The sequence below is a fragment of the Schistocerca gregaria genome, chromosome 1 (genome assembly GCF_023897955.1).
Source record: "Schistocerca gregaria isolate iqSchGreg1 chromosome 1, iqSchGreg1.2, whole genome shotgun sequence".
In the NCBI taxonomy this organism is placed as follows: domain Eukaryota; kingdom Metazoa; phylum Arthropoda; class Insecta; order Orthoptera; family Acrididae; genus Schistocerca; species Schistocerca gregaria.
Window position 1 is genome coordinate 1,179,775,221 of NC_064920.1, and position 16,079 is coordinate 1,179,791,299.

A 16,079-nucleotide genomic window follows, 5' to 3' on the forward strand; every position below is an offset into this window, starting at 1 on the left:
CACTAGCTTAAGATCACTGTGCTACAGGCTTCACCAACTATCACAAGACAGAGTACAAAGGATATCATATGCACAAGACTGTTGACAGCATATGGCTGACGTAACTTGATATCTAGAGGAGCACAAATGCTTTGGTCAATGCAGTGCTTTTGCTTTCAGAGCTCTGGCAAAAGTTAAGTGTTCAGTAATAGAATAATATTAAACTTAGTGTAAATTATAGTTTAGATAGTTAAATTAACGTCTGTGTTAGACTGTGTATTGAAGGTTTCGTGAATATTAGCGTATTTTACTCGTAAAGAAGGTTTTACTAAACGGCCGATTTTCGTCAGTGTTTGTTTACATTTGTAGGCGTAAATTTCGTGCGTGTGTAGACCTCTTATTATTACTTAACTTTGCGCCTATAATCTTAAATACTTCTTTGGTCAATAATTAAAGACTTTTTATCGTCGGATTGTAGATTATTCAAACTTATTTGTTCATAGACTTTCCATTTGGCGTTTGTTTACTTTGAGGTAACGATTATTTAAATTCACGTAGCTCGTTAGATTACATCCATTGTAGGTTCATTATCTTTCTGATTTAAGAATATAGTTTGTTGTATTAAGAGATCATTGTTTAAATTTTATTACTGTACATTGCCATGAGTACTAAGTGTGGAAGCTGCCATAGGAAGATAGAATCGGGTGTGGTATGTGGGGGATGTGGGGATGTTTTTCATTGGGGCTCATGTAGCGGGAAATTTGACGAGATTATGTTTTTGGCTCTCCCATGGAACTGTAGGTTCTGTAGTATAGAAAAAAGATTTGTACAACAGGAGGAAAAGATGTGTGCCCTTCAGGCTGAACTAGATTCGGTAAAAACGGAATTAGCTAAGTTAAAGGGGGAAAAAGACTGCGGGAAATGGGAATTGGTAACAAGGAAATCGCGAAAAGGGACCAGCCATGTAGATGTTGTCGAAGTTCCAGTTATGAATAAATTCTCCTTGTTACCTGAAGTAGGAAGGGAGGAGCCAAAAACAGGAGTAGTTGAAAGTAGGGTGCAGCAGACTACTAAAATTGGTAACAGCATTAGGTCGGGAAAATCTAGTAATAGGAAAAGAAAAGTCATGCTGCTAGGTAGCAGTCATGGGAGGGGTGTAGGCCAACTAGTGCAGGAGAAATCTACATCTACATCACTACTCTGCAATTCACATTTAAGTGCTTGGCAGAGGGTTCATCGAACCACAATCATACTATCTCTCTACTATTCCACTCCCGAACAGCGAGCGGGAAAAACAAACACCTAAACCTTTCTGTTCGAGCTCTGATTTCTCTTATTTTATTTTGATGATCCTTCCTACCTATGTAGGTTGGGCTCAACAAAATATTTTCGCATTTGGAAGAGAAAGTTGGTGACTGAAATTTCGTAAAAAGGTCTCGCCGCGACGAAAAACGTCTACGCTGTAATGACTTCCATCTCAACTCGTGTATCATATCTGCCACACTCTCTCCCCTATAACGTGATAATACAAAACGGGCTGCCCTTTTTTGCACCCTTTCGATGTCCTCCGTCAATCCCACCTGGTAAGGATCCCACACCGCGCAGCAATATTCTAACAGAGGACGAACGAGTGTAGTGTAAGCTGTCTCTTTAGTGGACTTGTTGCATCTTCTAAGTGTCCTGCCAATGAAACGCAACCTTTGGCTCGCCTTCCCGACAATATTATCTATGTGGTCCTTCCAACTGAAGTTGTTCGTAATTTTAACACCCAGGTACTTAGTTGAATTGACAGCCTTGAGAATTGTACTATTTATCAAGTAATCGAATTCCAATGGATTTCTTTTGGAACTCATGTGGATCATCTCACACTTTTCGTTATTTAGCGTCAACTGCCACCTGACACACCATACAGCAATCTTTTCTAAATCGCTTTGCAACTGATACTGGTCTTCGGATCACCTTACTAGACGGTATATTACAGCATCATCTGCGAACAACCTAAGAGAACTGCTCAGATTGTCAACCAGGTCATTTATATAGATCAGGAACAGTAGAGGTCCCAGGACGCTTTCCTGGGGAACACCTGATATCACTTCAGTTTTACTCGATGATTTGCCGTCTATTACTACGAACTGCGACCTTCCTGACAGGAAATCACGAATCCAGTCGCACAACTGAGACGATACCCCATAGCTCCGCAGCTAGATTAGAAGTCGCTTATGAGGAACGGTGTGAAAAGCTTTCCGGAAATCTAGAAATACGGAATCAACTTGAGATCCCCTGTCGATAGCGGCCATTACTTTGTGCAAATAAAGAGCTAGCTGCGTTGCACAAGAGCGATGTTTTCTGAAGCGATGCTCATTACGTGTCAATAGATCGTTCCCTTCGAGGTGATTCATAATGTTTGAATACAGTATATGCTCCAAAACCCTACTGCAAACCGACGTCAATGATATAGGTCTGTAGTTAAATGGATTACTCCTACTACCCTTCTTGAACACTGGTGCGACCTGCGCAATTTTCCAATCTGTAGGTACAGATCTATCAGTGAGCGAGCGGTTGTACATGAGTGCTAAGTAGGGAGCTATAGTATCAGCGTAATCTGAAAGGAACCTAATCGGTCTACAATCTGGACCTGAAGACTTGCCCGTATCAAGCGATTTGAGTTGCTTCGCAACCCCTAAGGTATCTACTTCTAAGAAACTCATGCTAGCAGATGTTCGTGTTTCAAATTCTGGTATATTCCATTCGTCTTCCCTGGTGAAGGAATTTCGGAAAACTGCGATCAATAACTCCGCTTTAGCGGCACAGTCGTCGATAACAGTACCATCGGCACTGCGCAGCGAAGGTATTGATTTTCTACCAAATTTCGAGACAATGTTTCGTTGTGGAACCTATTAAAGGCATCTCGCATCGAAGTACGTGCCAAATTTCGTGCGTCTGTAAATTTTAGCCCATCTTCGGGATTTCGCGTTCTTCTGAACATCGCATGCTTTTTCCGTTGCCTCTTCAACAGCGTTCGGACCTTTTTTATGTACCACGGGGGATCCGTTCCATCTCTTACCAATTTATGAGGTATGAATATCTCAATTACTGTTGCTACTAAAACAATCGACAACCGATATCGAGGATTTGAGTTGCTTCGCAACCCCTAAGGCTTCCAGACAGAGGACGCTGAGGAGCTGCTGGCGTTCCTGCAGACAGCGGATGCGGTGGCTCTCTACCAAATGGTGAGGCACTGCTAGCTCTCCGCTCAAAATACACAGCTAAATACATTCCATCCCCTCACCGAATCTCCGTCGTATCCCCATCATTAGGTACTACCCTTAGGAGCAGATTACCAAGTCACAAGTTTGTTTAAGCCAAGTGCTAGGCTAGGCTAGGCTTAGCCAGGTGATAGAAGACATAGGACCACTCTGTAGGGACTTTGACAAGAATGATGAGGTGATAGTAATAGGTGGGGCAGGAAACAGCCTGGCTAAGGATAGGAATTTTGATATTAAGAGTGACCTGGATAAAATAGGAGCTGCAACAGGATGTACGACTGTGGGTTTTGTTGAGGTATTGCAGCGTCACGATCAGCCCTCGGTTAACCCTTCTGTGTGGCGAGTTAACAGAGAGTTGAGTGAGCAGCTGCTGGACGGTGCAAAAACACACATTTATACAGTGCCTGTTGGTAGCATTGGGAGATGGGGATACACTCGACATGGCCTGCACCTAAATAGTCTAGGGAAGGATAGATTAGCTGATTTAATTGTAGGTCGTCTAAAGGGGGCCACTAGCACTCAAGGCAAAACCCCTGTGACCCGAAAGGGCATAGGGGCACCTTTTTAGGTTGAACAAGATGTCTAGACAGGCAGCTATTAAAGGTAAAAAAATAAATGGTTCGAATAAAGGTAGAGGAAACAGTTGTGTTAATATATTTCACCAAAATATCAGGGGATTAAGGAACAAAATAAACGAACTAATAATTTGTTTTGAGAATATTAAAAATACAACAGAAGTTGATGTACTGTGCCTGTCTGAACATCATATAACTACACAAATGGAAAATGTAAATATTAATGGGTATAAACTAGCAACTTATTTTTGTAGAGACAATATGGAGAAAGGAGGAGCTGCCATTTATGTTAAGGGGGAACATAGTTTTAAAAACATAGAAACCACAAAATTCTGTGTAGAACAGCACATTGAAGTATGCACTTGTGAGCTTAAATTGGTCAGTGGTAAATTCATAATTGTGACTGTGTATAGGTCCCCACTTGGAAATTTTCAAATGTTTCTTAAAAACCTAGATCTCTTGCTGCGTTATCTGTCAGAAAAGGGAAAACACATTATCATTTGTGGAGATTTTAACGTAGATTTTCTTAAACACTCAAGCAAGAAGAATGACCTTGAACTATTACTTTGCTCTTACAATCTGACATCAGTCATTGATTTTCCTACTCGTATTGTACAAGACAGTAGCACCCTGATAGATAACATTTTCATAGACCAAGATAAATTAAAAGAAGTAAGCACCTATCCTAATAAGAACGGGCTTTCTGATCATGATGCACAGCTACTTTCAATTCATGACTTTGCTCCATACAGTAATGTGAAAAAAAAAATAATAATAATACGCCCAATTAACCATATAACAATTCAACAATTTAAGGAAAGCTTGAAAAGGGTAGACTGGGAGGATGTTTATCGGGAACCTGATGCAAATGTTAAATTTAACTTATTCCATGATAAACTTGTGGGTATATTTGAAAACAGTTTTCCTAAGAAATTAGTGAATCATAATTCAAATAAACTTGATAAAAAACCTTGGCTGACTAAAGGGCTTAAAATTTCTTGTAGCCGGAAATGGGAACTATACCAAGACACTAGAATAAGTCGAGATGAAGAAAAGCTCGACCATTATAAGAAATATTGTAATATATTAAGGAAAGTTATAAATAAATCCAGAAGTATGTGTATCAAGTCTGAGATTAGCACCTCTGATGACAAAGTTAAAACAATATGGAATATAGTTAAAAGGGAAACAGGGCAACCAAGGTCACAGGACAACAGTATTACTGTTAAGCACAATGAAAAGCTTATAAATGAAAAATCACAGGTTGAAAATATTTTTAATAATCATTTTATAAATGTAGTGGAAAATATAGGCACCAGCTGCTCACCAGATAGGGCAGAACTCTATATGAAAGAGGCATTCCCGGGGCAAACAAATGAAATTGAAATCCTACCCACCTCACCGTCTGAAATTAAGAAAATAATAAATTCAATTAAGAATAAAAACTCACATGGAACTGATGGTATCTCCAATAGAATACTAAAATCTTGTCCACACCTGATAAGTCGAGTTCTTAGCCACATATGTAATAGCTCATTGAATCAGGGAATATTTCCTGACAGATTGAAATATGCCATAGTTAAACCCTTGTATAAAAAAGGTGACAAGACAGACATCAACAATTATCGTCCTATTTCACTTCTGACATCCTTCTCAAAAGTGTTTGAAAAAGTAATGTACTCAAGAGTAACTTTACACATTAGTGGGAATAACGTTTTAACAAAATGTCAGTTCGGTTTTCAGAAAGTTGTTTCAACAGATAGTGCTATACACGCTTTCACTGATCAAATTTTAAATGCTCTGGATAGTAGAACATCACCAATTGGGATTTTCTGTGATCTCTCTAAGGCTTTTGATTGTGTGGATCATGAAATCCTCTTAGATAAGCTGAAGTACTATGGAATGAATGGTTCAGTACACAGATGGTCCACTTCATATTTAACTGGTAGAATGCAGACGGTTGAAACAGTAAACCCACATAGTACACAAAAGGCAGCAGATTATTCAGACTGGGGATGTATCAAGAATGGGGTACCACAGGGTTCTGCCTTGGGGCCTTTATTGTTTTAAATATATGTTAATGACCTGCCTAATTATATTCATGTAGATGCAAACTTGATTCTCTTTGCAGATAACACAAGTATTGTAATCAAGCCTAAAAAGCAAGAATCAGCTGAGGAAAATGCAAATAATGTTTTTCAAAGAGTTATTAGGTGGTTTTCCACAAATGGACTTTCATTGAACTTTGGAAAAACACTGTACATACAGTTCAGTACAGGGAAAGGCATAACACCAGAAATAAATATAGAGTGTGGGGGAAAATCTTTAGCTAAAGCAGATTCTTCAAAATTTCTGGGTGTCTGTATTGATCAGAATTTAAACTGGAAGACACACATTGACTATCTACTGAAACGATTGAGCTCAGCTACCTATGCTATTAGTGTCATTGCAAATTTTGGAGACAAGCACATCAGTAAGTTAGCTTACCATGCATATTTTCATTCGTTGCTTTTTTACGGAATCATCTTTTGGGGCAATTCATCACTAAGAAAGAACGTATTTATTGCAAAAAAAACTTGTTATCAGAATAATGTCTGGGGCTCATCCAAGAGCATCTTGTAGACAATTATTTAAAGAATTATGGATATTGCCAGTAGCTTCACAATATATATACAGCCTAATGAAATTTGTTGTTACTAACCCAGATCACTTCAGAATTAATAGCACAGTCCACAGCTACAATACTAGGAGACAGGGTGACCTTCACTACCGTTCATTGAATTTGACATTGGCACAAAAGGGGATGAATTATACTGCCACAAAGATTTTTGGTCAATTGCCAAACAATATCAAAAGTCTGACAGACAACCAATCGGCATTCAAAAGTAAGTTAAGGGAATTCCTGAATGACAACTCCTTCTACTCCATAGATGAATTTTTAGACATAGGCCAAAGAAATACAGTACGCATTAACAATTGTACTGTATATAAGACTAACAATGATTATTTGGGATAAATGAATGTTGTGTACCTTGACATGTTCCACATCATTATGAAAGAATCGTGTTCATGATCCATGGAACAAGTAATATAACTAACTAACTAACTAACTAACACTGTGGTCTATTCTACCTCGCTGTGAGTTAGAACACTCTTGTGGTTATTTTTTCAGACTTATACTTTGCAATTATTTGGTCACTGATGCAGTGAGAGACTTCTTTGATGGATCTTTAGGCTGGTTATCTATTATTTTTATGGTGTCAAGCACAGACTAGTTTTATGTCTTATCAGTGTATTTTGGTGGTGTATAAAGAGTAATGAAATAAATCACTTTTGTTAACTATACACCCAACAAACTACACTCTTACTCATAATAAATTCAACAGAAGTTACATTAGTGATAAGGACACAAATTCAGTACACATGTTGGAATGGCAGACCGGGTTTCAGTTAATATGGATCAAGAATTCTTGAAATTGTGACTGCAACTTCAAATGCACCACAAGAACAAAAGCAGGTGGAGAAGCTTGCTCAGCAGCACACTCGGCTGCTGGCCATATTGCAATGACAAGCCGAGGAGGCTGCACAATGCCAACTCGTGCTACAGCAACTCATCATGCCAGCATAGCACAGTGGGAGTCATACTGCAAACACAAGCAGTCTTATTTCCAGGTTAGTGATATCAATGACATTTCTCAGCAGTTTTTTTTTTTTTTTTTTTTTTTTTTTTTTGTTAATCACCCACCAACAATGCCTATTTAAAAAAAAATTGCCTTGCCCCTCTATTAATACTGAAGACTGACGTACTCTCTTTGCATTTTGAACTGAAAACTCATATAGCAGTCAACATCACAATAACAAGGTTCTACAGACAGTTTTTCAAAGCATCCTAACTCTGAATGTCCATGGGGGGGGACATGTTTCATGTGCAGTGCTATAAACACAGGCAAGTGGTAGAATTCTGCCACATCCACACTAAGTTGCCTAACCAGCTAATTCGCAACAACGATGACACAGCTTAAACATGCTTCAGCCTAAGTTGAATTCTTCTGTGGCATGATCACAAAAGCTTTCTCTTCTGTTAATAATTCACAACCAGTCACTAAATTTTCTTGTCCATACCAGTGTGTCTGTCTACTGTAAATGAAAAACCCTGTGTCCAGATTTCTTCCCAGCTACTTCAGCCAAGATCAGGAAGATTAAAATTTCATAACAAACGGCCACACTGTGCAGCGAGTGTATTGCAACTGCATCACAGAAAAAATTAGTTATTAATTTATGGTCCTCATTGCGCTCTCACCAAAATCACAAAATATATTCGGGATGGATTCTTTCACAGCTTTTGGATTTTAAATAATACACATTGTTAACATCATAACTAGCGCAAAATATATTTGGGATAGATTGTTTCACAGCTTTTGGATTCCAAATAATACGCATTGTCAACACTAGCACTCCTGGAAGAAAGGATATTGTGGAGACATGGCTTAGACACGGCGTAGGAGTGTGTTCCGGAATGAGATTTTTCACTCTGCAGTGGAGTGTACGCTGAAATGAAACTTCCTGGCAGATTAAAACTGTGTGCCGGATTGAGATGAGGTACTGGCAGAATTCAAGCTGTGAGGACAGGTCGTGAGTCAGATTGGGTAGCTCTGATGGTAGAGATGAAAGGCAAAGGTCCCGGGTTTGAGTCTTGGTCCACCACACAGTTTCAATCTGCCAGGAAGTTTCAAGGAATATTTTACCTATAGTCCTACTCACACCTCCTAAGATGGTAATCAGCATCCTTCCCTCAATCTACAAAAATCCTAGTCTTGCCTTATGCTACACTTACTACGAATCCCTTCCCTGCAGAAGATCCAGGTGCCAGATCTGTTTGACGCACCCACCCAGCATATTCTACTCCAATCCTGTCGCAGTCATATTCTGTACTATCAGAGGCAGGCCCATCTGTGAAAGCAGTCTTATCATATACTAGCTTTGCTGTAATTTCCACACAGCATTTTATGTGGACCTGATAAATCCCCCCCCCCCCCCCCCCCCCCCAGCTTGAATGAACTGATGAACTGCCATCACCAAACTGTGGCCAAGAGCAGATCTGACTGCCTCTTGGCAGAACATGCTGCTCAGCACAACATACTAAACTTCAGAGGCTGCTTCACAGCCTGTGCCATCTGCCTGTTTTCCCTCTACATCAGCTTCTCTGAATTATGTAGGTGGAAATTTTCCTTGCAACACATCATTTGATCTGTAATCCTCCTGACCTCAGTTTGTCTTGCATTCACTTGCACCCTTATCCCCACTTCATTCATTCTGTACTAACATAATCTTTTCTGCAGTCTCTATCCCCCTCTGTTATGTCTTACCTTTCCAATACAATCCTCCACATCACTGCGTGCCACACACAATTTCCTCTGCCTGCATCAGAGCAAGCTCACCGATACATCATTCCTATCCCTTTCTGTTTTGGGGTAACAACAAACACTGACACAAAGATCAAGATGATACAGCAGAGAGAGCCATGAGGCGACATCAGCCAATAGCATGCTGACTAGGATGTCACCACAACATGAGCAGCAACTGTATGAAGAGAATAAAAGTGCGTGCTGCCTAGCCTTGGCCACACTAGAAGAGAGGACTAGAAGAGACACACTAGTAGACCCAGACTAGAAGAGAGCACTAGAAGAGCTACAGTAATATTAACAATAGCAGTGACATATGATCTTGTGTGATTAACTTGCATGGTCATTGTATAAAGTAAAGGACATTGATTTTTTGCATGCCATTTGCTTGTGGCCCAGAGTTAAGTATTGTCAATGCAATTACTGTAATAAACTCCATTAACAGGATTTGCTTCTGTGTTGTTTAGCTATCTGAGAAAGCAGCATCTTAGGCACCCTGTAAGACATAAGTGGGCAGGATTCCATATTGGCAACATGTTTTTTTTGTTTTTTGTTTTTTTGGCGCCTTAATTCCGTCTTGCCTTTACTTTGCAAGGTTACTTGCTTCAACAGGCTCTTTTTATAAACAGTGTTTTCAGGTGGGCGTTACAGAAATTTTCTTAGCTTTTGTACTTCTTTTTCTTGCTTGCCTTGTCTGTTTCTTGGATTTGTCTGTTCCATCATGCCCTCCCCAACTATCCCGCCCTCTGCTCAGGAGCCACAACTGCAAGTGTTAAATGCAACACAGCTAATGCAGATGTTTCAGTTCCAGATTCAGCAATTATCTATGTTGGTGCAGCAGCTACTGGCCAATGCTGCACATCTGATGTAACAAGCACCTCTCACAGCAACACCTACAGCTATACCGCCTTTTTGACAGTTTTGTGAATAAGAAGAGGAATGGCTCGAGTGGTTGCAACAATTCGAAGCACACATACTTGCTCACAACTTACCAGGTACTATGGAACTTCCATATCTATTATCCACAGTAGGAAATGCAGTGTTCCAATTAACTCAAAAGCTGTTTCGTAACGCCACTCCGTGTGAACTTGCTTATAAACAGATGGTAGAAATGCTAACAAACTATCATAACCAACAAGTGAATTTGGTAACAGCTACGTATCAGTTCTTTAATTGCAAAAAACGGCCAGAACAAGCTTTTCGTGAGTGGGTAACAGGGTATGATAAGGAAATGCACATTCAAATGTGTTTGGGGTGCTTTATATTCAGATGTTATGTTGCGTGATGTGATCATGTACAATGTACCTGATGTCAAACTCAGGGAACAGATTCTGAAACAGTCCGATCCTTCATTTCAGCAGGTAGTGCAACAACTAGATCAGTACTATTCAGGTGCCCCATCAGCCGATAAATTTTAGCAGCCAGCCATTTGTTGGGTTGAGTACCTTGTTTGCGATCAGCCAATACAGTGGCAGCTTGCGCTAGCCACGCCAAGTAAACAATGCTCCACACTGCGTAATCAATTCGCTAAACAGGCGGTTACACAAGTGATCAGAATTAAGTCTTGCCCTCAGAGTTATTCACAGCATAAACACCAAGACAGCCCCTCCCAACAAGCTCAGTGTTACACTTGTGTTAAGAACTGACATGTACAATCTGTATGTTTGCAGAGGAACAAATGTAAGAATTTGGCCCACTCACAAAAATCTAGTCGCAAGACCCATGTCATTAATGCAGTACATTCAAAGTCTGGAACAAGCATTAGCAAATCTAGCAAGCATGCAGTTTCTTCAGTGATACACCAGTCCAACAAACTTTTTGTTCATTTGCTTCTTTGTGGGAAATTACACTTGGACCTAGGTGCCTTTGTCACATTGCTAAATTGTCACACATATGAACTGTTAGGCTCCCCATGCCTGTCTAAAAGTAGCACACAACTGACGGCTCTTAATGGATAAGACATTCTCATTCTCAGACAATGTACATTGCCTGCCATGTATTGCTCACATATGTGAACAGTGACTTTTATGGTGTTACAATCACACAATCATGAGAACATACTTGGTCTTGATTCATTTGATTTATTTGGCTTTAACATTCAGGGCAATCTGTTGTCAGTGTCTGCATTCCATGCAAATGCCAGTGTCACTAGCTTGCCAAAAGAATTCCTGGAACTCTTTTCTCAACGTTTAGTCAAGGCTAACAATTTTATTGCACATATTACTCCGAAAGACAATGCTCAGCCAAAACTTTTCTGGGCCATAAATGTTCCCCTTGTATTAAGGGACAAAGTCTCTAATGAACTTAAAGACTTGCAAGACAGCAGAGCTATTGCACCCATACAAGCTAGTCAAAGGGCAAGTCCATTGGTTTTCCTCCTCAAACCTTCAGGTCATATTCGCCTCTGTGTTTACTTTAAGTTTGCAGTCAACCCACAAACTGTGATTGATACTTGCCCATTGCCATGCCCAGAGGATCTCAAGGACAAATTAGGCGCTAGACACTACTTTTCAAAAATTGATTTGTGCAATGCATATCTTCAAATACTGCTTGATGAAGAATCTCAAAAAGTGTGTGTAATGAATACTCATTTGGGCTTGTTCAAATATTTGCAATTGACTTTTGGCAGTGCTTCTGCACCTGCCATTTTCCATTGATATCTGGAACAGCTGACTGTGAAATTACCAAACTTTTCAAGTTATTTGGACGATATTGTCATAGCAGGTCATACATCTAAAGGAAATATTGCAAATTTGCATGTTTTGTTTTGTGTGTTGTCTGATGCAGGACTAAAGTGTAGACTGAACAAGTGTGATTTTTTTAAACCTGAGTTGGAGAATCTTGCTCATGTCATAAACAGTCAAGGTGTACATTCTCTTCAGTCACCTTTATTAGCCAAATGAGATTTGCCAGTTCCTTGCAATGTCACAGAATTGTAGTCTGTCGCTCTTCCTTTTACAGAACTGGTGCACTGCTTACAGAATTGGTAATAAAGACAGGCCCATTGCTTTGGCATTGAAAGTGTTGTCTAAAGCACAGTGTAATTATTCACAAATTGAGAAAGAGTCTTTGGTTATTGTGTATGGTATCACCAAATTCCACCACAATTTGTATAGCAGAAAATTATACTTAGTAATGGATCACAAGCCTTTGCAATCCTTGTTTCATCCGACGAATTGGTTCAGGTACAAACTGCCCAAATATTGCAAAGATGGGCTTTGTTGTTGTCTCAGTACCAGTACAGGATTGTGTATCATCTGACAGTTCAATGTGGTAATGCAGATGTACTTTTCCATTTTCTGATTGGCCCTGATACAGAATCTGATGCTTCTGCTGCATCTTTTTGTCAAATCAATGCTCAGGATTCTGAATCTTTTCCAATGAACTATAGAAAAATTGCACAGGCCACACAAGCTGATGTGGATTTGAACATTTTGTTCACATTCATTTGCACATCTTGGCCTCATCCCCTGCATTGCATAGCATACAAAACTCTGTAGCACACCAATACTTTGCATATTGGCATAGCCTTACTGTACAGAAAGGTAAGATTCTTGTTCAAAATGACAATGGAGAGTCATATGTTGATCCCTAAAGCATGGTGTAATGATTGGCAGTTATCTCTCAATATTAGTAAGTGTAACCTACTGCAAATAACAAAGCAAAAATCCCCATTTATGTACAAGTTCAAAATAAATGCCTAGTCTTTGCAAGTGGGAACATCCTTCAAGTATCTGGGTGTGACTATTTGAAATGATCTCAAATTGAACAATCAGATTACACAAGTAATGGGTTAGGTGAACAATAGATTTCAGTTTATTGGTAGAATCCTGAAGTGATGCAGTCCTTCAACAAAGGAAATTGCTTGCAATACTTTAGTTCATCCAGTCATAGATTATTGTTCATCTGTATGGGACCCTTACCAGTTGGGTCTGATTGAAGAGATTGAGAAGATCCGAAGAAGAGCAACAAGATTTGTGACTGGTACATTTAGCCATTGTGAGAGCATTACAAATCTCATAGAAAGTTTGAAGTGGGACATACTTGCAGACAGACGACATGCTAAACGGAAGTGTGTGCTCACTAAATTCCAAAATGCCATCTTCACTGAGGATGTAGAGCATATATTATTACCACCAACTTTCATATCGTGCTACGATCACCATTCAATTGTAAGGGAAATTAGAGCTCATACTGAGGCGTTCAGACAGTTGTATTTCCCTTGTGCAATCCGCAAGTGGAACAGGAGGGGGGGGGGATATGACTTTGGCACGAATAGTGCCCTCCACCACACACTGCTTGGTGGCTAGCAGAGTATATATGTAGGTGTAGATGTAGACAGTTTTGCAAAAAGAAGTGTTGCAGTTACTTCACCAAGGACACTGGGGCACTGTGGGGTTGTTCATACGAAACAGTTAGCTCATCGACATTGTACCTGGCAAGATATGGACACCAAATAGAACAGATGATGTCACAGTGTCACGAATATGTGGAAAATGAGTCTGCTCCTCCATAGAAATTCTCTGCGTGGCCTAAGTCGCAATCACCGTGTTGGTTGATTGTGGTTGACTCATACAGAAAGTTTCCTTTTGCTCTGCCAAAGAACTCAACAATGTCACAGAGTACAATTCAGCTGTTGTTCTCTGTTTCTTGCCTCAAAGGTTTACCTGAAGTAATAGTGTCAGACAACACCCTCTTTTCATTTCAAATGAATGGTGAAGCAGAATGTTTTGTCAGAGCCTTCAAGCAGTTGATGGTTAAACTTTGCTCTGCACACACCTGGGATCAAGCACTGCAAACTCTTTCTCGCCTCTTATCATTTGCACCCATGAGATGGACCATCGCTGACAGAGTTGCTTCACGGCTGCCGCCACCACACACTGCCTCACCTGCTCCATCTTCCTCAGCATCTGGTGCCTATGGAAGGCCGCAAGTATCACTTTGTGCTGCATGATATTTTCTTTTACATGGTTTTTAGTGGGAGCAGATGGTGAGTGTGTTGTGAGATCGTCTGTCGACTTGGCACTTGCATGTATCTTATTTCAGGTCCAGCGCCGACGTCAAGAGCAACTTCGCCTCTGTCAGGTGCATGACAATCTTCAGTGTCTCTTCCACCAGATTCATGGATCCCAAGGACAGCACAGCCACAGAAGCTGTCAGAGGGTGTCATCAAGACACTGGGGGATGACCCCACAGAGGTGGGACCTTTGCATCTTCTCATCCTACCGAGGGAGCTGGATCCACCCACACCACATCAGTTGTCACCTTCATTTGATACATGGCCGCAGGAGGTGGACATGTACCCTTCTGGTTATTTTCCAGGGAACGTTCCTGCCAGAGCGAAGGCCATATGGCAGGGTATGACCAGAAGCTTGACATCCCCTGCAGCAACAGCCTCTGGTCCAGCACTGCACCCACACTCCTGCCTCCCCCACCATTGTTGCACTCCGTCACTTTGGAGGGGGGAGGACTTTTCTGGCAAACAACAAGTGTGAGCAAGGAGAACAAGAATGATACAGGAAAGAGGGCGGTGAGACGACATCAGCAATAGCACGTTGACTAGGACATCACCATGACAGGAGCTGCATCTATACAAAGAGAATAAAAGCGACTTGCTGCCTAGCCTTGCCTGCACTAGAAGAGATGCACTAGTAGACTCAGACTAGAAGAGAGCACTAGAAAAGCCACAGTGATATTAACGATAGAAGTGACATATGAACCTGTGTGATTAACTTGCATGGACATTGTATATAGCATAAAGACATTGATTATTTACACGTCACCATTTGCTGGTGACCCAAAATTAAGTATTGTCAATTCAGTTACTGTAATAAACTCCATTAATAGGATTTGCTTGTGTGTTGTTTAGCTATCTCTGAAAGCAGCACCCTAGGCACCCTGTAAGATGCAATTGGGCAGGATTCCACACATTCACCTGATGTCTATCCCTCCCAGCTGTTAGCCACCATTCCATAGAATTCCCTCCCATTCCCTAATTCCTTACTTATGAGATAATAACAACTGGAACAAACAACTGACTATACAATTAATAATTTATTATTAATAAGGTTGTGTAACTTACACAGTTAATGCTTTTTGGGAAATCCTTCAAAGCTTCTATGGACAATGTGACACTTGATTGAAATATAAGACAGTAAAGAATAGAAAGAACTCTAAAGCTTTAAAAATATTAACTGTATGTTCTCGCCTGTCATGTAATGCTGTAATTTTAAAATGTTTTGTTTTCAGTGTGTAATAAGGTACTCCCAAGAGATGTGCCATTCAAATATGTATGGACATCTACATGTATACTCTGCAAACAATGAAGTGTATGGAAAGCAGGAACAGGGCTACAAATATTTAAAACACTTCTGTGTGTACTATAACCTACATCTACATCAGTGCTCAGAAGACCATTGTGAAATGCATGACAGAGGGCACTTCCCACTGTAGCAGTTCTTATGGCTCCTTCCCACTTTATTCACATGTGAGATTTGGGAAGAATGATTGCACCTCTGTGTATGCTATAATTAGTATAATCTTGACAGGTGATCCCTTTTGAGGCGATGCATAGTGGGTTATGGTATATTCATAGGTTCATCATTTAAAGCTAGTTATTGAAACTTTGTAAGTAGACCTTCTCAGAATACTTCACATTTATCTTGAAGGATTTGCTAGTTCAGTTTCTTTAGCATCTCCATGTAACTATCTCATGTGTCAGTAATTTGTGTAGTCTTATCTTTGTGGTCGCTATAGGAGTGATGCATATTGTATATTCCAAGATTTCTTGCTTTGTGCTGGTTCTTGAAACTTTGGAAGTTTTTGATTATCAAGAAGCAAACTAAAATTAAAATAAA

At 40.1% G+C, this 16,079-nt stretch overlaps 1 protein-coding gene across 1 annotated transcript in view; it reads right to left on the reverse strand.

Moving 5' to 3' along the window:
- The window catches only part of LOC126297629 (Down syndrome cell adhesion molecule-like protein Dscam2), a 340,086-nt gene that overhangs the window by 155,016 nt on the left and 168,991 nt on the right, over positions 1-16,079 (reverse strand). The window lies entirely within an intron of this gene.